This window comes from Camponotus floridanus, unplaced genomic scaffold, assembly GCF_003227725.1.
Source record: "Camponotus floridanus strain SB8 unplaced genomic scaffold, Cflo_v7.5 scaffold96, whole genome shotgun sequence".
Lineage (NCBI taxonomy): Eukaryota > Metazoa > Arthropoda > Insecta > Hymenoptera > Formicidae > Camponotus > Camponotus floridanus.
The window spans coordinates 291,443-317,331 of NW_020229867.1; the positions used below are offsets into that span (position 1 = coordinate 291,443).

At 41.1% G+C, this 25,889-nt stretch overlaps 1 long non-coding RNA gene across 1 annotated transcript; it reads right to left on the bottom strand.

Moving 5' to 3' along the window:
- Window positions 1–1,495: 1,495 nt before the first annotated feature.
- Window positions 1,496–25,520, bottom strand: LOC112639876. The gene is made up of 3 exons (XR_003123712.1): window positions 25,342–25,520; window positions 24,930–24,965; window positions 1,496–1,891 (listed from the first exon to the last, which is right to left on the bottom strand). It is a non-coding gene; the product is annotated as an uncharacterized LOC112639876 (long non-coding RNA).
- Window positions 25,521–25,889: the final 369 nt, after the last annotated feature.

The following is a 25,889-nucleotide window of genomic DNA, read 5'->3' on the forward strand; positions in this document are numbered from 1 at the left end:
CCTCGAAACAAAAGAATTCGTTACGAATTTGCCTCTCTCCCTCCGCCCGCCCCGGAGGTTCCTCTCGTGCCCTCTCTCGAACCGGCCAGACTAACGCGCAATTCCAAACGCGTTCGGTAGCGCACGAAGAAATTTACGTACTTTTGCCAAAGGTGTCCGGGAAAAGGATATTCGAGTCGAGTCACAACGATTGAAATTGTAAATTGTCAAAATCGAAGTCGAGACGACGATTAAGCATATTTTTTTTAAAAGTATCATTAATTTTTCCATCTCAATCCCCAAATAATTATACCTGTGCACCTTTATAATTATCGAATTTTTGTTTCCTCTTTTGCATATTTTTTTCATACACAGCTGGCTCTTGAAATTATTCACAATTATCTATGCGGCATCAATTTCCATTTCCTGCCCGCTGTTTATATCGCATGAATCAAGTCCCGATCCCACGTTCGGCTCCACTTTATTTAAGTACGTCGTCGCGTCGGTGGAATGCGATATGACTTCTACGTCCGCGATGAGTAGATACGGAACGACGTTTACCGGCGTCCGTCGATCGTCATCGATGCCCGGCTCCTCTGGCATATCGACTAGAAGGAAGGGAGAGAGAGAGAGAGACCGTATCTCTCTCATGTTTGAGAATCGTTACTCGAATTGTTGCTCGCGGACCTTCTACGTGCCGCCTAGATTTTTAAACAAATCGAATTCCAGGCTGGACCGCTTATAAACACCGGCGTTTCTCTTGGTAAGCAGAGCCTGGCGAGCGAAGCGAGGCGTGACGAGACGCGGCGGGACGAGGGCGGAGGAGACAGTCCCGGAGATTGACGGAGGATGTAAAGGAAGGGGGGAGGAGGGTACGCGGAGGTTTATTATGCTAGCAAGCAAATTACGATCGAAATGACTCGCGCAGCCGAGCCAAGTGACTAATTGATTAGGTCCGTCGACGGATACGCGCGCTCGGTCGCGTCGATCGGAACTGGTTCTGCGGTTTCTTTCTTTGTGTACTCCTGAAATGAGATTATGCTTTCGGACGGTAGTTATTGTGTCGTATCGCGAATTACGACGGTAATCCCGGAGAGAATACCCAGACCCAGGATCAAGGCCGTAAAGCATGCGGCTACGAAAACGACGAGGAAAATAAGTAGTTGCCTCGCGCTTATAGGTTTCTGCTTAACGTTCGTGAAAATTACTCGCGATAGGATCGGTCGTCGGAAAAATTTTATGTCTGCAACGCTGGTCGCTGTAATTTAATTCCTAATTGTTTTTCCACTTTTATGTTTTCGTTCTAGTAACCGTAGTTCAAGTAGTACGATAAATGATGTAGCATACCTAGTACTCTTTCTTCTAATAATAAATCTCTGTTTCTCTTAAATATAAAGATTCCTTTTTAACGCACATTTCCTTTTCCCTTCTTTAAAATAGAAATAACCGAGGGCATAATACACTTTAAATGGCAACGCTAATGTATTCTATTATGTTTCGCAAAACTTACCCACGTATCCCACTGCGAGGAGTACCGCCTTTTATCGTTCCTTCTCGTCAGCTATTCGTGAAACGCAATTTCTGGTCGTGTCAGGAATTACGTTAATCCATAAAAGATCTTAGAGTCGAAGCGAAGGTGGGGGTCGCCGTTGAGTCCAAGTAGAAGCACGAGCGATGGCACGAAAAGAGGGGGCGAATTCATCATCGGTCCAAGTCAGGAATTATAACGGAGCGATTCATCACGAGAGGCCACCGATCCGTCATGCCGATCCACGCGTGCGAGACGGTTTTTGAATATCCTGCGCGAACGTATATCTGTACATCTCGGTTAACCCGTGTAATATCCAGGGAGGTTTTTCAGCCGCGACCTTGAACGCAGTCACGAGAATCGTCGCTGAATATTATAGGTATCCTGAAACAAGCCGCATATGCATATTATTTCACGAATTTTGCTCGTGCAAAATTTGCATTTATGATAATCGGATTTGGCAATAATATATTTAATTAAAATTTTTAGAAGACATGTTTTAGAAGACAAGTTTAGAAGACATTTTAAAAGTATACGAAATATCTTTATTTATAGAAAAAAATTTATATATTTTTTTTCATTATAATTTTATTATATTTTCACATTAAACAACTACAAAAATGTATTTAAAAAGTTACAAGGAAATTAATTTTTGCATCCGTCATTTTCTTCATATGATATATAATGATGAAAATCTTAAATAAATAAACGAGTGAATGGGGGAGAAATAGAGTTCCTTCCTCCCCATCCCAAAACCTAACCCAATTTAAAATGTTCAGATTCTATAGTTTTGTGCTTCCTGTACGCATAATAATAAATTATCAAGATATTTATAAAACTAAAAAATTATCAGTTTTCATATAATGTCTTAATAGAAAATAGTAGGGAGTCGATCCTTTTTTCCATCACGATTCCGAATTGTATGGCAAAGGAAAGCTTCATGCAAATTTTTAGCCAAATCAGAGGTGAAAAAGATTCTGATATAAAAATTTGTCGATTAAATTAAATGTAACTTACACATGATACGACACGCATGACGATATATAAATTATATCATTACGAGACATGTGGGTATCGATGGCGAATAAATAGCGTTAAATATACTGCCAATCCATCCAATGTCCTTAATTCGAAATTGCGGCAGCGAAATAATTGATCGCGATCGATCGCCGAATCGAATCATAAAAGAGCCGGACGATATTTATCGCGCCATCTTTGTCGAATCATCGTCGGGTTTTCTTACTCCGCACATACTTGGCGACCGATTAAAACGGGCGACGTTGTCCATCGCGAGAGGAAGGCATGCGGCGCGCGTTTCGCGTCCGTACCAGGAAACGGAAATGACGTCACGCACGTTTATTGGAAGTGTTTATTTGCCCCGGGTATATAACCGCGATCTGTGTCGTATTCTGTGAACGACTCGCTGAAATCATGCCGTTCGATCTATGGATGAGTGACGACCGCTCGAGAAATCGTCGACTCTTTCGTTTTTAAGACGCGCCCCGAACGTTGTTATTCTCTCCTCTATCTCGAACGTAGAGATTGTCATTACGATTGGAGGAACGTGATATTTTATATGGATTTTCTTTATCCTCGATAATTGAACGGCCAATGTCTAGACCGCTGTCTCGTCTCTATATCTATCTCCTCTCCTCTGTTATTGACGTATTTTACATAATCATATTAATGGAGTATTTAAGAAATCTATTGTGCTACCTAATTTGAAAAACACTGCGTAATTCAAAAAAATTATAATTATTAAATGGATCCGTTAAATTAACGAATGAATTCTTTCCTGTTCCGGTTTGGAGACTATATAATCGCCTTCTCGAATGCGGGGAAACGAACGCATGTGTGAAACGCGCGATACGATGTCTCCCGCTCGTTGAATACTTTGCAAAGAGTTTCGAATGACGTTTCAAACTAACGGAGGCCCGTTCATGGAACGTACGTGCTTTTCTGGACACTCTACACTTATAGGCGAGTAGTCCGGCATGAAAAAGAGCTCGCGCTATCGCACCGCTCGGGCAGTTTTGCAAAACTTTCGAAGGTTGCGCGTCACCGCAAGACACGTAGATACTCTTTTTTTTTTTTATCGAACCCTTTCTCGGTATTTTTCACGATAAACGTCACGTTGGTTGATCTAATACGATTAATATCGCACTGTGTAGTAATATTATCGATTTTTATTATTATTATTTTTTTTTTTTCAAGAAGTCGGATGCAAATTAGCATCATGATATTTTGTCGTTTCGTTCTGTACACGAAGATAATTTAGATAGACTGTGTAATTTTTCCTTCTCTTTCTTTCTTTCTTTCAAGTGATAAACTCGCTGACAATAATTAATATATAATTTTCGCGAACAATTAATCTTTAAGAAAAATTTACGCATTACCATCCGCGGTGGCTCTTATTCGCTAGTTTCGTGTTGTTTAAATACATACATATAGAGCCTAATTCCTTTCAATTTATTTAAATAATTAATATATTTTAAAAATTTAAAAGAAGGAAACATACTTTTTTCTTTTGACACAAATCACACGTGCAATTTTCCTGACGATGGTTCTTTCACCTTCTCCCATCAACGGTTGACGGCCACCAACCTTTTCCACATTCTCTAATTGACCACGAGTCGCGATCTTGCACTCGCGCGAGGGGAAAGATCGGGGAGGGGGAGGAGACGGAAGGAAACGGAAGGGAGCGGTCGATGGTCTTTAAGGCAGGGCGGGCGTGATTTTTGAAATTTCAAATCCGGATTTGCGTTGCAGATGCGGGGGCCCCGGGCAATGTCGCGGTCGCGGAGCATAATGTTTTCTTCTCAATTAAGCCTTAATTAAGTTAAAATTAACATCGTAGAACCTTCCCTCCTTTCCCCACGTGTCCTCCCAGAGTACCCACCTCGTGTCTTCTCTCCAGCTTTGGGTGGCCTGAACGGCGGTACAATCACCGCTAAAACTCTTCAATTCAACTTGTTGATTCTCATCAAGAGCTCGCGATTAATTATTTATAAATCTAACTATTGCGTAATTTAATTTTGATCTTACATTCCTGTAAAAATGCAGTTGCCGATAAATAACCATCTTCTTGTATGAAATAAATTTTCAGACAATAACCATCGTATGTAATTAAATTTCACTATCGATTGAACTTTTAGCGAGCAATTTTAATCTCTCGATAATTAATTATTCCGCTGCATTAACATATTGTAATTATCATCGCGCTTTTCTCCTCAACCCAGCACTTCCCTTTCTCTCTCTTTCTCCGTCGCTGCTCGCGAGATTGCAGTTTTTGTTCGAGATTGTACGAGCCGGTGGCTAGCACCACCGCGAAGGTGTCCACCATCACCGGCGCGTACGTGTGGTATGGGTTATACTGGGAATCGAAAGCCTTTCAGATAAACCAGCCTTCATTAGGGCGAGGATGATCGGACAACCCGATGCCCGGGCGTTGCTGCTACTGCCGTTGGTGCTCCTGCCTGCCTATCGGTGGTGCTACCACGACGGCGACATAGACGAGGATTGACCGTGGCATGAGTCCGGCAAGGGGAGAGAAAGAGAGCGACATCCCCGTGTGTGTCCTGATTCCGTGTCGCGAGTTCTCCCGTGCGTTGGTACCCACCGTGGGCTCTCGTGTCGCGCCGGAGGATTATGCTAAAAGGACACCTTCGCGTAGATCCTGAATTAGGAAGGAGTCGCATGGGACTCGCATCGGGAGCATTGCCGAGGGAGCGTCAAGCGAGGGAAATTTTCGAAACCACCGTGGAATCTAAAGGAACCAAATTATGCGGCGTGAGCCGTGTGATATACAACGAGGACAAGTGCGAGATGTTATCGAACGATAAATGTAGGCAGCTGCTAACGCCTATATGCAAAATCCTAGATGACGGATCGTTCATCATCCATCATTCGAGCAACGCGGAATGTAATATCTGTTAAACCTAATTTACTCTAATGAAACACAAATTAGATGTACATTACAATGCAGTTTACACACCCGAAGGCTCATTTACATCGGCCAACTACAGATGTATTTAATATTTATAACTATCGGTCTCGAGGCCAATTTTAATTGAGTTTTGTGAAAGAGATATCTTTGGTCATTTAAATTTAGATATTTTCGATGATCAAAGCGCAAATATCGGAAATGGGAGAGGTCGGATCCTCTCTCTCTCCAGTCACGTGCGGTTGGACGGCGATGAGTAATAACGCGTACGACGAGTAGCGGCGAAGGTAAAGCCAAAGAGGCGAGGTGGAGGACGAGACCTAGAGACTAGGGCACGAGCGATTTTCCCGCGAACTCCTCCGTTCCGCTTATACAACGACGGGAGGGGGACAGATTTTCAGAACGATTACGCGCTAGGCAATTTCCTCCCGCGCTGCCTGTCCTCGTCGTCTTGATCGTCGTCGTAAAAAAGGCAGCTTCGCCTCTCCGATTTTTATTCGATCCGCGCTCGTAATTCTATTGTTTTCACGGACTATTAAGTTTCCGGTAATGGTCCGCTTCCGGTTAAGCGAGGAGGCACGCTCCTCGTGGCCGAGGCGTCTCGGAACGCGTCTCTCCTCGAATGCAGGAAAGGGCGCGCCCAAGCCTAATTCGGGCTTTAAAAGATTAAGGCGAGGCACGGCGCATCGTGCCCCCGGCACGACTCCTTCAACCTCCATTTCTATCGCGACCTCCCGTTCCACCTTTACCCTCTGGTGCCCCTCGCCCTCGGTCGGCTCGTTTATCCGGCAACGAGTGCTTATTTCGCTTCCTTTCTCACGTGTTTCCCGTATTCGGCGAATATATTTTTTATTCTTTCGTTTCTTTCATCCTCAGACTAGCGAATGAACAGTCATCAGTCGATGAATCTATAATTATGATATTTATACGTCAGTTTAACCCTTTCGTTGCGACGAAAAATAAGAAACAATATTATTCGAATAACGAATATATTTTTTTAAGATTAGTTAGTATTAAGTAATAGATTCTCCATCAATGATACTATCAGGGCGTACGATGAATTATTTATCAACGGCATTCTTTCGGATTTATTTCGATCGTTCTTCGTCACGCTTCTCGTTGAAGGACATCGATCCGCGTGCCAGTTGGTTCATTTACAATTTTCCAGCGAGATAATCCGATTTGTCACTATCTTCTTGCTGACTTTGAGCACGTTTAGTTTAACTGTGAAACATCATTTGCACCATCAATCGTCTTATTCTTCGTCGAGAATTTTCGGGGAGGGGAAGAGACTCTCTCGCTCTCTCTCTCTTTCTCTCTCAGCTGATTTATTTATTCTTCATACTCAAGTTATGCGTACAATTAATAATTTAATGATATCCTTTGGAAAAATGTTTTTCCTTCATTTTTCAAGGTATTAAACATGGAGATGGAGCGAGTGAATTATTGAATCATGACAATAAGGATTATATCGATGCAAAGTGCGTAACGATTTCATTTTCAGCACGCAACACCGAGATCGTTCATGCATCGCGACACGCAATAGCATGAAATTCTCGAGAAAGGAAAATGAGAGCGTGATCTAACGCACCGTTGTCTTCGCGTCCAAGCGTGCACACGTCGCGTTTTGTGTACGTAAAAGCGCGAGCCGCAGAGAGAAGGAGAAGAGAGCGACAGACGGAGAAGGAGAGAGATGGAGAGAGAAGGAGAAGAAATGACCATCGAGACGAAGAACTAGAGGGAGAAATTTGGTGGAGGAGAAGCACGTGGGAGAGGGAGAGAAGAGGTCCAGAGAGGGAACGAGGCCTCCGGAGGCCTCCGGAGGCCTCCGAGGTTGGTCGGAGGTAACTCCGCCTCGCATCCGCCTCCAGTGCCCGATTGGATGGCAAATTCTCCCGCCTGGAGGCTCATTTGTTTATTAATGTTGTAATCACCCGCGTGATCCTCTTTTGTGCCGGCGTTCCTCCGTCTCCGCCGTCCGCGCCGTCTCTTGTCTCGCGGAATGCGACCAGTTTCGTCTCGCTTCTTCGCAAAGTTCCTCGTCCTTCGAGCGCGCCTCTCTCTCTCTCCTCGCGTGCGTGCGCGAGAAAGGGAGGAAGAAAAGAGAGAGAGGGAGAGGAAGACGGTTCGTTCCTCTCACCCTTCGTTTCTTCCACCCTTTCTTTCTTTCTCTTCCTTTCTCTCTTTCCCCCATCGAGCGGATTCCTCTTGTCTTCGCGCAGCTGTCTCCTACCCTCCCTCTCTTTCTCTCGTGCCTCTTCTCGCGTTCTCCACGGTGTTATCGCTCACGGGTCTCGCTCATTTTCCTCCTCTCCCTCGGAGCGCAGGCGCTTCTGCCCTCCGGTTCTCCTTCTCGGTGCTTCTCCGCGCGGTCCTTTTCCTTTTCGTCCTCTTATTCTCCCGCGGGTGGTTTTCCACCCGAGTTCACGCCAAGAGTATCTCTCCCCCTCGCAGCCACCGCCCCCACTATACCGCCGTGCCTACCTCGCTCTCCCCCTTTCCCTCGTCCTTTTTTGTCTCTGTCGATCGCGGTGTTCTGCGCTCTTCGAATTTAAACGCGAGTCGCACCGATGTCTCGTATCGTCTTCGCAAATGAACGAGAGGCGGTGTTTTCATTTTATTGCGGCGCGACGATTGCTATTAAAGGCCTCATTTTATTCGCGTTGCCTGGTGCATCCGCGCCCTTTCGGCCGCTACGTTTTTTGTCACGGGGATTAATAGCCCGTGTGATGCTGCGTCGCTCGCGGGTACAGATACGGACTAGGCATCCCGATCTAGGATCTAGACGCACAGAGAGAGAGAGAGAGAGAGAAAGAGAAAAAAATAAAAGAGAGAGAGAGAGAAAGGGAAACATCGACTAAAATCGTCAGTGGGTCAGAGTCTTTCTCGATTTTCTCTTCATTTTTTTTAGACTTTCCACCCCGTGCGCGCTTTCCGAAACTCGACGCGCTGTTTGTTTGAGCTGTCGCGGCGCGTGACGAGGCAGGAAATGTTTCGGAAATCGACGTTCGTCCGCGTTTACTCGCCTGACATTTGAAATCCAAGACACATCGTCTCGCACAGGACGATATCTCTCGCAACGTGCGACCAGCCTTACTTCGTGCAGCGTAGATATCTAGCGGATATTCTTGGATGTCCGTTAAACGTCTCGCGACATCCATATTTCTAGATATATTTATTGTAATAATTCATTTATATTTACTATAGATATTTAAATATTTAATAATAATTTCATAAATGTGTAAGAGGGAAAATTTATTATATAAAAGTAGAAAGATAAAATAAATATAAATACAAAAATTAATAAAAGCCAAATCGCGCGGATTAAAAAAGTGGTTACTATGAAGAAACAAGGAAAATGACATTTTACATTCTTTACAATCTTAATTGACCGGCCTCTTATAACATTTGTAATTTTCATCTCATATTTTTATAATTTTTTATCGAATGAATTTATTTCCATTGATTCTCTTTAATCATGTAATTTAATGATGGCTTAAGAAACACAAGTGAGTATCGAACCGTTTTCAATACATTATTAAACTTTCATTTGACTCGATGAAAACTTAATAATTTCTAAACATTGTTCTCTAAACATAGCGATTTGGCCATTAATTAATTAAGTATTTTTATTAATTATATACAACATATACGAAAAGAAATGTACGATATTTCGATCATTATTTTATTAGCACGGTTTTACGCGTCATTTGAATTAGAAAGTCGCATTCCTCGTTTTCCGACGAGAATGCGACTTGTACGACGTTCTTTCAGCTTCGATCAATTACCCGATCGGGAATCAATGGACGTGCGTGAAATCGAATTTTACGTGAAGACGCCTCCGTCCTTGGCTCGATGTTAGTTAAAGGGGAAACGACTAGGCGCCTCCTCGTGACGGTGCGGAAAACGTGCTCATTCCGATCTGTGATTTGCGAAATTAGAGACGCGTAGAAAATCGAGATCGCTTCTTTTCGCCCGATCGTCCCTCAATCGCTTTTCATCGGAGCCGACGATGGCGATTAACGTTGTTGTCCGCGGATTCATAATCGTCCGAGCGCCTATTATCGCCGTGTCAGCGCGGCGAGATCGTCGAGCACGACCGGCATTCTTCGGGTCGTGCCGCCGGTTATTACCCAGCGTGTACAACCCATTGTGCTCTTTCTTTTTCATCGAAAGTAATGAGCCACCGAGGCACGTGGTCATTAACACATTGGAATCGTAATTAACTGAAAGCGCGCGCGCGCGAGAGAGAGAGAGAGAGAGCGCCTGCTCCGATTATTCCTCGCGCGATCTCCTACCGAGTTAATGAATTAACGACTTTATTCAAATAACAACTTTTTTTTACGTAGGAAATACAATTTCAAACGCCCGCTGCGGACATTTTTGAAACGACAGCTGGTTGCTTTTCTTAGCCAACAGACAGACAGTTGATTAGACAGCTAATTGCTTCTCCTAAATCTTTCTTAGATTGTTGCATTTCTGTTTTTCGTAATAGCACTTTATTAAAGTTGATGAGCTCTTGCTTGTTAATAATGATAGAATAGTTTCCTATTGCGCGTGATATTGTGTTCTCAATTTTTACTCCAACAAAATTTGTATTTTTCCAGCTATTGCAGTTACTGCAGAAACGCTTGTTCCTTGGTTAAAGTCTCCATCTCCTCGCGCGGTGACACGACGTGTCCCAAATGTAGAATTCTACGGCGCAGGCAGACATGGCCGCGCCCCGCTTCGTTGTTATTCCGAAATGACGAATCATAATGTATATAATGCCCGTGCCTTTTGCGCCGGCAGTGTGTTGGTGCACGTAGGTGCACCTGTCGGTGAAGTCGTTTCATAGTAAGCGATATATGCGCGTTCTCTCTCTCCCTTTCCTTCTCTTTTTCTCTCAGTCTCGGGTGACCCTCCCCCTCGCGCATTTCCATCCTTCGTCGTATCTCCCTCTCTTCTCCTCTCTCGTCATTCTTTCTCCTTCTTCTTCTTCCCTCCCGCTCGCTCTCGGACCATCGGTCCCCGATATCGGTCCCCGACTAGTACTTACACGGCTTATTCAAATGAACCGAGGATTGTCCGATGTATCTCGAGAGGCTAACTGGATTCTCAAAATTAAAAGGAAGAGGCCCCACCGAAACCCACGGACCTACGAGTGAACGCGCATCAAAGATCTATCCTGTCGCTTTCTTGTCCTTTTTTTTTCTTTTCTCGCGCGCTTGCTCCGATCCATCCACATTCGCGCGTCTTCTTCGCTTCATCATTGACTCGTCTCGTTCTTGCTTCTCGCCAAATACAAATGTCACGTAGAAAAATACGTATGAAAATTGCAAGAGTGCAGCTCATTAAAAAGATAGAAAATTTCTGTCTTTCCGCATCGTTTAACGAAAAAAGAGATTAAATGGAAAATAATAATTTTGTGTTAATTTCAGTTTTCAAAATGAGTGTAAAAAGATTTATAGCCCCTATTTTCAGCACTTTTGACGTTTCACACATACGTGTAGGTATATAAAGATACTTTACGACTGCCGAGCCTAAAAGCGGGCCTCAACCCTGTCTAATGTACAAGAAGCAAAGTCAACGAAGGAGAAATTGCGTAACCGCAAACTACCAAAGAACGCAGCCGCGACATTAAGGGCGTATTTAGCGAGTTTTTGCCCCCATGATCTACCTTAGCGAGGGTCGAGCGTGGAAATCTCGTCCTTTCCGGATCCCTCCCGCTCGATGCTACGCGCAAAAAGGGGCATTCTTCCTCTTTCAGTCGCGGCGCCCGTTTGCACCCGTTACGAATTTCGGGGTCACCCGACACTTGCCGTTGACTTCGTGCACGCTTCGTCCCTCGATCCTGGAAAATCGAGAGGAAACGTGGGCTCCAGATCCCTTTTTCGTCTCGGGCCTTTTTTTCTTTCCCTCTCATCTTCATTGTACTTTCTGTAGATTTTCCAAAATCGATCACAATGGCGACGAGCGGACGACGACAAATTGCATGACTTGTCACGTTCCTTCAGCTGCTCCGATTTCTTACGCGGATAAAGAGCGGAGAGATATATATTTGCCGATATTTATAGCCGATCAACAGTTAAATAGTGTTTTTTTTTTAATTCAATTTTAATTTATCTTTAAAAAAGAAATGATAAACAATGATTCACACAAGCTTGTAATACACGAATGAAAATGATGTTTCATCAGAGCTCTCATTGTTTTATGATATATAATAGTAATGCTGATTAAAAGGATGTTTGCGGTTTTATCGAAAAATAAGATCTGCGCTCGGAGAACGAAAAGCAGGACCGACGCTTGTAAAGGATGCGGGGCTACGGGTTATTATTAAGAGCGGAGATGCGCGAGAAGGAGGAGGCCAGGCGAAGATTCCAATCGGATATCGAAATATCGCGCGATGAGGTAACGCAATTGGATGACTGGTAAATTCGCGAAACCGATCGCAATTTAAATTCGAAAGTCTCGTCCGCTCCCGGAACTCCTACGTGGAGTTAAATGACATTTCGTATCGATCGATCGTTGCTCGGTCGCCCGAGATTCGCGATATACATATAGTATACAACATATACAACCTACCTACGCGCGACTCGAGGCGTTTCGATGTTAGAGCGAAATCCCGATGGCCGTGTCGACAATGGAAATCGGCGATTCGACCCGTAAGCAACACTGAATACAACGAAACGATATTGTCGCCAGCATTCGTTTACGTCTTGGCACACGTTAAAAAAATCAGTGAACTCTAAAACTCTGAAAAATTCTCCTCTACCTTCGCTTTGCGTCTCAAGCAGCCGTTCCTATTGATAATATTTAACGTTTCACGTACTTTTTTTTCAACAATCTTAAAGAACGCATCACGTTGAATAGAGATCCATCTTCGTTAAATGAATGAGATCCTCTTTTATATTGGAGGCGGTAAAATATTATTCGATTTAACGTAAAAAAATTAATCATCGAGGATAACAATGCGGCTTTCAATCTCGAGGAGGAACTTTGCTGAAGATTTCCTGAATAATACCCGCTCGTTCGACGTCTTCGTCGTCAGCGGTATCCAGTCTCTGCTGTTGCAGACGCAACAGTTTCTTTTGGTGGGGAACATTTTACCAAGAAACGACTAAGCATAATATTGATATAGCCGGTGCATATGATGTGACGGTGTTGATATCGTTCGAGCGTTGATACCGCAGCTCTTCGTCCGAGGAGATCCCTCTCGCGTTCGTTCGATCCCTGGAAACTCGCTCAGGGTCAGCCACGGTTTGCGATTCAGGCGAGTTCCCTTTTCCGTCGGGCTCCCCGGGGCCCGGATAAAGCCGCGGCGTGGGTGGTCGCATCGAATTTCTGCGTTTTGATTGCGTTGCACGCGCTTTCTTTCCTATTTATTTCTTTTATCACGAAACTTATCGAAACGGAGAACGTTGGATATTCTTGCGCGTCTTAAAGAAAAGAGATACGTGCAGTTATTACAACGATTACTTCATCGAAAGACTTATTCTGAGATCAAAAAGATATAAGGATAAGATTAGACAGCTCTTGAAGAATGTCTGCGTTCTTTTTTTTTTTTGATAGACTAACACTAACAAGCATTCCTATGAATATGGAAACTTCAGCCTTCTTCCCAAGATATCACTGTTACAATGTCACGTATCCATCTGGCAACTTAGTAGAATAGATAACAGGTTCTGAGTGTTGTGATGACATCACCATCTTGCGCTATTTTGAATTTCTTTCTTCTCTTAAGACACTTATGAAGCGGAGAAATTCAGAGAGGCTTACTTATCACAAATAGTATTTATTTTTATAGAACGTGATTTTGTCTACCGATGTTCCAAATACGCTTGCAAAATTTGTGCAAACAATTCGAGACCATATATATTTGATGTCACTTTGGAAATCTCTAATCATTATCTCGAGAGCGCAAATTATATCTAACTTGCTCGATATGCATCTCGGCGCTTTTTCGCTTTTTACTCTTGATTCTATCGCATCCACTTTGGCATGATATTCTTCGAATAAATAATATCGTACGCGGCGCAAAAGGTTATCAATCCCCACGGCTGTAAATCTAATTTGCTTTATTAGGTTTTATCTGGAGCACAGTAACGAACTCGCGAATCGCCGGCGTTCGAGCGCCGAGTAACTTTAGATGTTATCGGGCGCCCATCGGCGAGCCTAATTGCGGCCGGATTAATACAAATCGATAAACGAACCCGATATGGTCTTTAGCGCGATGCACGCCCGCCATTTGCATTTATATTGTTCTATATTGCTCGTAATAATCGGGAAACTTTACGAGTTTGCGAGACGAGGTCGCGATTGCTTCGTCAGCCGCGGATGCGATAATACCCGATCGGTTACTCCAACATGGGGCATAAATCCGAAGTCCTGGCCTGTCATAAAGCGACGCAATAATCTATAGCTCGTCCTTGGCCGCGGCATAATGACAATCGACCGAGGCGATCGACCCCGACGTACACAAGCACCTGGATCTGACGCGCTGACACGGCTTTTGTGCTTGCATCAGCTGTGACCATCGGGTCACTCCAGCCGGGTCACTTTCCGCGATCAGGTTCACCTGTTCGACTCAAAGACCGGCGCTCGTTCGCTCGCACCGACGATAAGTCAAGCCCTGTCCACCTGCGACCGTTCACAATGCAAGACGAGACGCACCCTGCCACTCGCCTCGCGCAGCGCAATGCGATGCAAACGGAATACCTCGCATTCTTCCGGAAGTTGAGTTATCTCCGTGAATAAATTATCTTCGTGCACCGTGGAAACGTGGCTATCAATTTAATCATAACACGATGGAGAGAATTCGTGATTAAGTCACAGGTGCGATGTGCTTTTATTTATTTTATCTCTTCGTAATTGCTGAAAGTTTCATTAATTAGTGAAATATTTTATTTATTAAAATTATTTGCGCGCTAATTGATTCTATTTAATCAAATTGATTCCTGCTTGTACGATAATCGTTATGATTCTTGTATAAGAATACTTTTACTCTTACTACTTTTTATTTTATTGCAAGGTTTAATTTCTGGCGACGGAAGTCACACGTGACGCGATTGACAGATCGCTCGACTAGATCGCGTAAGCGATACTGCCTTGACGATCGTCTCGCCAGTAAAATCTGAGCTATTAATAACGCAGGCGAGTCGTAAGTCAACCTGATCTCTACCTGCGGCGCGATATTTCGCGCGCCCTGTTCTCGGGCAGGTACACTGCGAGGAGGCGGTTGCCCACATAAAATTCTGGCTTGCACCTCGAGACGACGCAAGTCCGGTCGGTCGTAGCATGAAATGTACGCGATAAGGCCAGCATTTCGATCTCTCTGAATCGGATTCGAACCAGAGTCGATATCAATCGTAGTCGATAACGGAATTTTTCGCGTCGCCGACAACGATGGAAATACTAGTCCCATTTCAGTTTTATTATAGATATTATTTTAAATCGATAAATTACGCGTCCAATTCTTCCGTACGTTAAAAGGGATCTAATAATTTCAATAAATAAATCTTTTATAAATTTCGAAGAAAATTGTGCATTACTTTTTCATAAAAATGCACGACTTAAATTTTGACATTATTTAACAAGTCGTGATTAAAAAATTTTGCGATGAATATAATTTTTGAGATATATCGTGCACGAAAAGTCGACGCTCCTCGTGCGATTCAACTCGATTCAATGACGCACGAGGGCAAACGAATGCGCGCAACCCCACGGATTTTGTTCGGTATGCTAATCAGCCGATAAATCAGCGAGGACATCTCGACTTGCCGATTCATTATAGAAATGGCAGCTGCCAATTGGCGCGTGTGCCGATTACAACGGTTGCTCCTCGTTGCGCACGGGGTGGCTCTTGGAGAAGAGTGAAATGGAACTGGAGCGACGTTTGACGATCAATGTCTGCTTCCGTGGGATTAAAAATGCGATGGAAATTGGACAAGATTTATGATAACGCACACAATGCACTCAGTCCTATTTCGGTCGTTAGCTAATATTGCCATAACCGTCTCTCAACATCTAGCATCTTTGTCATTTTTCAATAATTTTAAAATTTGTAACAACGAAGAATGATACTATAATGCTCGAGCTAATTAAAAATCCTTTAACTTTTTTCTTTTCAAATCATTTTAAATTTTTCCTTTTCAAAGATTTGGTAAATCCCCATATTAGGGTCTTTGACTTGGTTCAAAATTTTGCATGGAGCTTCCTTTCGGTTTGCAATTAATAGTTATGACAATTCAAAGTCGAAGAAACTATCGATTCTTTACTATTTTACATATTAGAAAATTAATTAATAAACTGATAATTTTATATTTGGTTTGATTAGATATTTTGGGAACGTGCACGAGAAGATGCTTCACCTTTTTTCGCTCAATGCAAAACCTTTTCATCGCCTATTTTGGATATATTTTTACTTTTCGTGAAACTATAGCAAAGTTAGTTGAAGAAATAAATTTTTTTTTGAAGAGAAATATTTCATATACTTATATACTAGAAATATTTCATATACTTTTATTATAAAATTGTGTGACGTTTTCCAAGGACAACATATTGTTTCAGGCTTAAAAATATTACTTATAACTCTTAATTGTCGGTTGAGAAAGGTTCATAAATTTTCAACCAATCGAAGATTCTACACAGAAAAAAAAGGACATTCTTATTTTGAAAATATATTTAGTTTTAACGTGGAAATCTTGAAATGAGATTATATTGTGTTAATTTAAGAAAAATATAATTGCTTGAATGAAGCCATTTTATATAGTTCAATCAAGAAAAATATATTCTTATGATTTAAGATTTAATTTTCTTGAATGAAAAAGAAACAATGTTAAATAGAAAATAATATTTTTAAATTAAAGATTATAATTTTCTTAAAGTAGAATTAAATAATTATATATTCTTGACAATTACAATATTAAAATAAGACTATAATATTGTTGAAATTAAAAATTATTTAATTCTTCGAAGAAGATTATAAATTGTTGCGTATATAGGAAACAATGAACGCGTTAATTTAAGTATATAAGTTTTGATTCGACACTTATTTTTTTTCTGTGTAGTAAAGAAATTTAACAAAAATTTCAATTCTATTTGCACCTTTGACAGAGCAAAAGTATTATGGCGGATGTTGAGGTCCGACGAGAACATCGTAATGCGTGTCTCGTCGCCGAGTCCCTCTTCGCGGCACGCGCGACAAAATGCACAAACAGATGTCCAACGACTCTGTCGATAGGCGAGAACGACGTATCGGCTTTTGCTATCTAACGATGCGTTCACAGAACCATCCATCCCAATCTGCCCGAGGCGCGCGCGCGCGCGCGTTAACTTTCCGTCCAACTTTCTTTCGCGCTGCCATTTATCAAGCGCGCATTAATATATTCCCGAAGCGGTGCAGCTGCCGAGGACGAGCATGTCCCGGCCTACAATGGGCTGGAAAGGGATGGAAATGATTTTCCGCGACCGAGAGTACGGATCTACACGTACGTGCTCGGATAGAATGCGAGGCTGAGCGCGATAACGCAGGGAAAAAAGAGAGGGCGAACGGATAGGAGAAATGGACGGCGGTGGTTAGGTGGCGGTTTTCAATCGACAATCAATGAAGCGCGTCCGCTGGATTAAAGGTCCAACGAAGAGAGATGGATCTAGATTCGCGGTACTGACTGAGCCAATCGGATCTGGTTCAAGGAACCCCGGGGACCGCGGATGGTATTTGCAATGCAAAACAGGGACTACCGGACGAGACGGGCGCGCACACACGGTCATACGCGTCCTTTTCCATCGCAGGACTCGCCCTCCTTGTCGCGCCACGACACATGGCTACGTCCGATTATTTAGATATGCAGATGATCCGCCGGGCGAGAGAGCGAGAGAGCAAAACAGGAGGAAGGAGGATAGAACGGGACGCCTCACCTTCGCTCTTTTCAGTCGACGCGCGTGTGTGTATGTGTGTGTCTTGAAAAGGGTGTTTGCCGCCCTTTTCGCTCCTCGCGCGGGCGAAACCCCCCTTTCCCTCTGAAAAAACCCCCCACGCTATGCTCGCCGCGGAGGGAGCTCATTGTTGGCTACCGTCAGGAATTTGCATGTCGACGCACTTTTCGACGCGCGTCTGCGAATAGGGTGGTCCTAGGATTCAGATAACAAAGTTATCCCCCACTTTGCGAGGCTCGGATGCTCATTTTTCGAGATGTACATTGCCTCGCACTTTGATTAACGAGCCGTCATCATCATTGGAAGACAAATGTATTAAACTTCGATATCGTAGTATATTTAAAAATATAAAATTCTTTTTCCTTTATAAAATTAGTCAATTTTCAGTAAAAATGGAACGTGAAAAAAGGGTATGATACCGTAATATTTTTATTAACTTTACGTTTCAAGAAATAGTATTTACCTCTTTTGCAAGCAAAATAAAATATTTAATTTAGTAAATGTTGTGAGAAAATCTAATAAAAATTTAACACAAAATTCTTATTTATTGTAGTTAATATATTTTGAAAAACAAAAATATATTACAAGTAGAATAAATTATGAAATATTGTATTTTCTACGTTAAAGGTGCTATATAAATGTCTTGTATTCATTTGAATGTTTTTCTTTTCGTTTATATTCTACTTCTGAAGTGCATTTCTCGTCATATTCTAATATTAATTAGCAAGCATGAGATACGAAATTGAATATTTTTTTTAAATTCCAGAAAAAGCTATGTCATGAAAATGATATAGTTAGCTAAGAGTTTTAAATATCATATTCTTTCTTTGTATGAAAATTAATAAGAATTGACTATTTTATAGGCGACAATATTTTTCATATTCATCAGTATTATTCACGATATTTACACACATCGTGATATGTAACTAATCATTTAAAACGAAGATCATTGTCGTTCGTCGTGTCGAATAAATTGATTCGTCTGTCCGTTCGGATTAACGTCGACATCCGGTAGCTTCAGTCAATCGCAACGATTTCTTTCTTCGCGCTCGACAAAAACGTGCTTTGAAACAGATAGAGTTGTAAAGCATTCGTGTCAGGAAGCTACCAGTTTTTCCGTGCACGTCGCTTCCCCCGGGAGGGCTAAAACGATGACGACAGGATTTACGCGAAAACTTGCACAAAAGTAAAGTTTAAATTACCGTTTATTTTTTTTGTTACGATGCCAAGAAGCCCATATAATTGCCCATATAATGGAAAAATTTTTACAATCTCGATATTTTTAGATCGATTTATTCACCTCAACATCCAGCTGATTCTGAATATTTTGGAAATATCTGTCAGATTTTGGCGATATTTCAAATAATTTCCAAGTTATATCTTTTAAACCATTCAGATCTGAATTTTTTCTGTAATGTAAAACATTATTGAATTAATTTTTATTGATGCTAAGGGTTTAAAACGACGAGATATATATATATTTTTTTCGAGATATATATATATATTTTTTCCACCGAGAGATCGCAGGGAAACTGATCCTAAAAATAACTATTTCAAATGATTTTAAAGTTTTTGTGCATAATTGTTCACATAGGGTCTGAATGGGTTAAGACGATTTCGAATGTTACTTTGCGGGAGAAAAGCATAATCTAATTTAGTTGTGAATATTTGTAATAATAAAAAAAATCTGTTCTAAAAAAAATGCAATAAATTTTTTATCAGATTCACCCTGTATGTGTATTGGTTTCAAAGTATAAGGGGAGGAGGCTTAATATTTATATTATATTTATACAATAAAATTTATCTCTCAAAATAAAGATGCATTTCTCAAAAAACCTTGATAGAGGGGAGGTGTCAAGTCTTAATGGACGTGAGAGCGAGGAGGGGAGGGGAGGGGACACGCGCTAACCTAGAACGCCGTTTGCATACGAGATCACGCGTGTACACACGCCTCTACTCGCGCTCGTGCGCGTACACGCGACCAATTCACCGTTCATGCGGTACAAGGACCGACTTTTTAACGTTCATACACTTTAATGCTAAATATATATCGTATGCGATATTTTCTTATGGAAACTGGAAAAAACGAGATAATAATTCTCCTTTTTACGGTTGATTAATTGTATCGTTAAAAAAAAAATTAAGGATATATCACATGTATGTAATTATGAGTATAATTATGATAGAATGCAACGTGAATAAATAGAGGCGTCGTGTGCGATTGTGACAGCGCGCATTAATACTTGATACGCGAACGTTACTCGTGCGGAACACGTGCTTCCTATTTCCGCGGTTTCGCCGGAGCGAATCGTAAGCGTAGGTTGCCCATTTGCTCGAGACGCTAATGAAACGGGGACACACGATTGAGATCTCGTTCCAGCGAAATCTCAGAACTTGTTCGCTGCGCTAAACACTACGTGGTTATTTATAACGTATTAAACGTTGAAAAAAATAATACGCGCGCATTCCGGGAAATATTAATTTATTAAGTCAAGCGTTTATCCTCAATCAAAGCCGTTTTGAGACTGCATCATGCACCTAACGTAGTAAAAGACTGTAATAAAAATCTTAAAGGATATACGTAGAAATATTTATTCCAATTTCATATCAAATGCAGAGAGAGAATTTAAATTTTACGACTGGGTGATTTTGATTTATGTAATTTCTTACAGTTCATAATTTTTGTTACATTCTCGAAATATATCGGTCGTTATTTTTGCTACGGCAGAACGCTGCAAACTTTCTCTAGTAGGTATATAAAGAGAGTGAAACTATATTTGTGTCCACATCTGGTTATGCGAGTTTCAGCCTTTAACAATATTTAATAGTCCTCGATCTCGCGATCGCGTGTTCCACGTATGTTACTTTCATAACAGTCTCGTGCGTTTGACAAACGGTGCGATGATATCGTAATAAAATAATTGAAGATTCGGGAACGGTGTCGATTAATAAGATCGTCAACTAGGCTTAACATCGTTGATGGGGTTCCGACTCGCGAATTGCACTTCTCGAGCCAACTCGGTAGCCAACTTGGCAACTGACGCGAGATATCACGTCGAGAGCAGAATCGCGTGGGCGGTCTTACGTACGTCCGAGCTCTATCATTGCTTTATCGCGGCTCGATCAAAATCGCCTCGCTTCACGAGCGGAGCTTTGAAAAAGACACAATCTCAATCTGTATTGTATTGTTGTTGCACCGTGATTACGATATCGACAGATCAGTCGTCAAGATGATAGAACGATAGAGCCATAAGCAAACTTTCTTTCCGACACTTCCTTCCTTTTTTGCGTTGTAAGTTACGTCGAAGGACGTGGAAGGATACGAAGGAGGCGATGATCAATGCCTCGCCAAGTGTCAACCGGCCGATAACGAGAACCGCGTATCTCTCCGATTTCTCCAAACCGTCAATCATTGGGCACCGCAGAGCTATGCGCATACCTGGCCAGTTTCATTACGGATCTCGCGAAAGTAGAAACTTTCTCAGACATATTTTTGCGCGCTTCGAATTTAAATGCAATTTAAAGGCGACGCGGAAATCCATGTTAACGCATCATATCTCTTGCGAGATCCAAAATGGATGAAATCATTCGTAAAATCGTCAACAGGAGACGTCTCTGAATCCTTTCTTCTCCTTTTGACGTATTAATACACGTGGTAGACACACACGTTGGCCGTACGTGCATAGTTGGTCGATGACAGCCGGCGTTTCTCTGACGATTTTCACAAAAGAAATGTCGACGGCGGCAAAGTATGATACCTGCATTCCATCGGTTGCAACATGTGTGTCATACGAGACGTGCTTTGATTTTCTATCGTTTCGATCGGGCCAGCCCTCGCCGTGGCTTATTTACGCGGCACGAGTCGGCGACACTTCGGTAAGTCGTACAGCAAAAAGAAAAACAGTCAACTATTCATGTTTGAACTAGTCACCGGGTATCAAATCGCTATCGACGCATTTCGCAAGCGGCGACACTGAAATCATACTGATTCATTCCTCGACTTATAAATTCTACCACTCGGGCGAGCAGTTAAGCGCATGAAGGAGAAAAAAAAACGCACGTGGATTTACCAAATGCCGTTATCTGTCACGTGAGTGTCTATCTATTTCGAGCACCTGAAATGATTGGTATTTGCGAGACGCTATATGTATTTTCCATTTAATTATCATCCGTATAAAATGTGCTATAAAATATGAGCGTTTGTTCTCTCACGTCGGAGACAATACCTTTATTTCCGATGCAGACGCGCGTTTTCGATTTCAAGCAACCGCATGCTGTGTTGTGTGTGTGTGTGTGTGTATGTGCGCGCAAGATCCGCGATCATGTCGATACAGAGTGTTTCAAGAAGAATGGTCAATATTTTAAAACACTACATATAATAAATTAAAAAAAAATAAAATTAATTAATTAATTAAATAAAAATAATATATTAAAATAAATAAATTTAATAAAAATAAAATAATATATAAAATAAATAAATATATTCAACTTTTCAAATTTATTACAAGTTTAAAATAAGCCGTATCTTTATAATCATCCAGAATATACGTTGACACATGTTTATATAAACATTTTTATTTAAAATGACAATTATGCCCAAGAACACTGAGTCACTCCTCTTGAAACAGCTTATATATATGTACACACAACACATGTATATATATGTAGTTGGCACGCTCGGGCATCAGCGGGGAGGGAAAGGTGCAGAAGAAAGGGTTGATAGAGCTCCGGAGCGGGCACGATTAACACGTGTCACGCGTCACCCAACACACGTACACGCGCGCGCTCATCTATCTTTCCACACTCGCGCGGATCCGCGGGGCGCACACGCAAGCTATCGCGTATGTCGCGTAAGGTAAGGCCGACAGTCCATATATCTAAAAGCGGACCCGCTGCCAGTCACCATGTAGGACAATAAAGGACGGAGGTGGTAACGTAACGTTTCCATATACACATTCCTGGGCGGCGACAGCGCGCTCGCTTTGCGGCCGTTTAAGAATTTCTCGTCGTGTACTGGAACCGAGGTGCGACACCGCGCATTTCAATCGCCCGACACGCGTCAACGCTCGCCACGAAAATTCGCCGTTTCTGACGTAAGAAATAATGGTAAAATCAAGTCTTACGCTCGACCTTAATTCACAGACATATTTATTTCTACGGAGAAGAGAGAGAAATGCAAATTCGATCATGCGCACGTTTTAAAAATCAAATAAATATTAGCCATTATTTATGATTAATAAATTTGTATTAATTTTAAATTTCTAAGAAAAATATCCTAAAAGTTTATATTCCTAGATTTTTTATTTTATTTTAAAATCTCAACTTTTTATTTTTTAATATAATTCTGACGAAAGAAATTTATTTTGGCGAGGCTTAATCTTGGAAAAGAATTTGTACTAATGAAATAAGAATATAATTAAACGGTGAATTATGTTCACAGTTGTAATAAAATATAAAGCACTTTTTAGCAGGAGAGAAATTTTTCTTCCGTCAGAAGCATTTGTTGCAGTCCATTTGCGGTCCATTTTTGCGGACTATATTTGCATACTTTCAATTGCGAGCATCATCTTCTCCCAAATTGATTAATAACGTATACCTCGTGACATATCTGCTCGTAAATAGATAAGAAGACATTTCTCGGTACAAACGCGACAAATCCTTTCACAGAAAAATGAATGGAGCTTCAGTCGTATACGAACGTTCCGTTGAACGCATGAAACCTCCATTCACACCAAGAAATTGTTGTACGGCCGCGGAAACGAGCCGGCCATCTATATTTAACTTGTCGACCGGCGACAGGAAGAAGGCTCGACGTGCTCGTCACATCGTCTCCGAAGACATTTTAAGATACCACCGCCTTTTTCTTCCTCAACAAGTCCCGTCACATTTACCATTCCGTAAGACACCAACGTCTTTTACTCGCGGACAAACATTATGCCGATGAGAAATATTCCTCTTCCCATGCATTCTGATTACTACATTTTCATGACGATGCTCCAGAGAGATCTCTATTATTAATGTTATTTTAATTTCTCCCAAAATCTCTTTATACTTGTATATTAAATATTACGTGTCTCTCTTTCTTTCGTAAAATTTATTTTTATCATATATATTAATTTTATTTATCATGTATATTTAAAAATTTTTTAAGATTTCCTCGGATGTTGTTGTAAAAAAGCAACTCGATGTTGAAACGGCCGTGTGTAAGTATCTTTAATCGACCCATTGTCTTGTTTCTCCTTTGTTCGCTTTCGTAGCCGCGGGTGAAAACTTGGTCAAAACCGATCGCTAATGCCCGCAACTTTTCGCGGCACGCATATTGTTAACCAAAATCGCGATAAAGCGTGCGGAAACGCAACCTTTGCCTTCCCTCGAAGAGAAGGGTAACATCTGATAGCCATCCTTAATTACCTCACTTATCTCATTTTATAAAAAAATAAATTTTAATTAGACAGATTTAGCACCGAGTCATTAAAAAATAAATTTTAAAAATTGAAATCCATATGCGAGAGATATGTGTATCTGTGTTAATACGATCGTTTGATTGGTAAAACGAGTCGAACGAGCGGAAAAAATCACTGGCCGTTATAGCGAGATGAGGGAAAAATCGGTCGATGCCGCCGCAAATTCTTCTTCTCGGTCTCTTTTCTCCGAAACCGGTACTCACGGTATCTGTTCGGTCTGTTCTTAATCCAGAAACGATTAATAATCCGAGAATACGCGAAACTCTGACCGCTGTCGTATAATTCTCGAGCGAATCGGTGAGAAACCAGCCACTGCCGCTTTTTTTCCCAATTAAAACCGCGTCGTGGTTTCCGCGAGATCCAACAAAATCGCTCGACAAGAAGGGCGTCGCCCAAGGATTCTCACGCGTCCTGGAGCAGGAAGAACAGGACTTCGGGATCGCTTTAATTGCACGCCGTTAATTAGGCGTCGTTAACTAGCTAATCGATTGAAAGAAGATCCAATAAACACTAATAATTTGCTATCGTTTTTTTTTGCTATCGCGATGACCAAAAGACGAAGCTTATCGTAACCGGCTATTTCATCAAATCATGATAAGGGATCCTAAAAAGTCCGCGTGAGATCGCAAGAGCTCGACGAGATTTCAAAATCCTCTCGGCCGAGTAAGATTATAATTGCGAGTAATACGTACGCTACGACGCGATGCCTTCCCGGCGCAATTATCGGAGTATGCATTGAACTTTATGGGACAGAGAACTAGCCTAATACTTATAGTATTATATAGGTATATTACGTTCTTGACCGTTTCTTCGGACACTCACTCGAGGTAGCTCCGGGCTGGCGAAACCAGAGCTCTCTCGACCTCGCGCTCGCTCCCTTTCTGTCCCCCCTCTGCAGAAATTCCCCTTCATCCTCTTTGCAATTCAAGAGATACGAGCGTTTGTTCGCACATACGTGTCGTTCACGTTCATGACTTTATGCAGCGATATAATAATAATAATACTATTAATAGTAATATTATTATTATTATTATAAATAATATAATTTCATAAATTTCAATTATCTCGAAATTGTAAGATAAGACATAATTTGACTCACCAGTGTGATGCGCAGAGTTGTAACACAAATGTTGATCTGTAAACAGAAATATTCAAAGTAATAACAGAGCACTTTCTACGAAATAATTAATATTTTGAAATATAATTATTGCACGTAATTAATTTTTCTTATCTGTCTTTCAAATATTTAATTTTAAAAAAACTATATATTTATCGAAAAAAAAATTATTAGCTTTTACAAAATATAATAAATAAAAAAACCTGTTTCTTATTTATAATATTTCTTTTCTATATCTTATATATAATTTAATTGTAATTATATAACTTTTAAACATATATTATATATGTAAAAAATAATATTAAATTTATAATTATTATCACAGGAATAAGCGAGCAATTAGTTTTTTAAAAATAACTAATAATAAGCTAAATAAGTTATTAATGACTTATACCTTGCAGTTGTTTCGCCATAACCCGATGCCTCCCCAGGCCTTCTCCTCTTCTTTTGTTCAGCTTTTTTGATTGCTTTCTTATGGCACTCATACTGTATTTCCTCGCGAATTAACACGATTCGAATCGAATCACGCGTGCACTAATTAACAGAATACAACGCGCGATATTTTGCACGACACTCCCGAGCACTCGTGGCACACACTTTATTATTATATAATTAAAACTGCATTTGAATTTTATTAAACGCGTTTTATTAAATGTATAATAAGACTCAATCTTTGTACCGTGATATTCAATGAAAAGTGCGAAATTGTGATCGGCGATTAATTTTTTAAAAATCGCGATAGCAATTCAAATAGAAATAAAATAAAATTTCGATTCATAAAAATTCAATATACGCATATTTAAAATATGTACATACATACATATTTTAAACATCTTACTCGAATTAGATTGCCTCGAGGCAATGATTATTTATTGCATGATTTATTCCTAAAATCGGAATACGTTCAATAAGAAATAATATGTTCAAAATGACTATCACGGT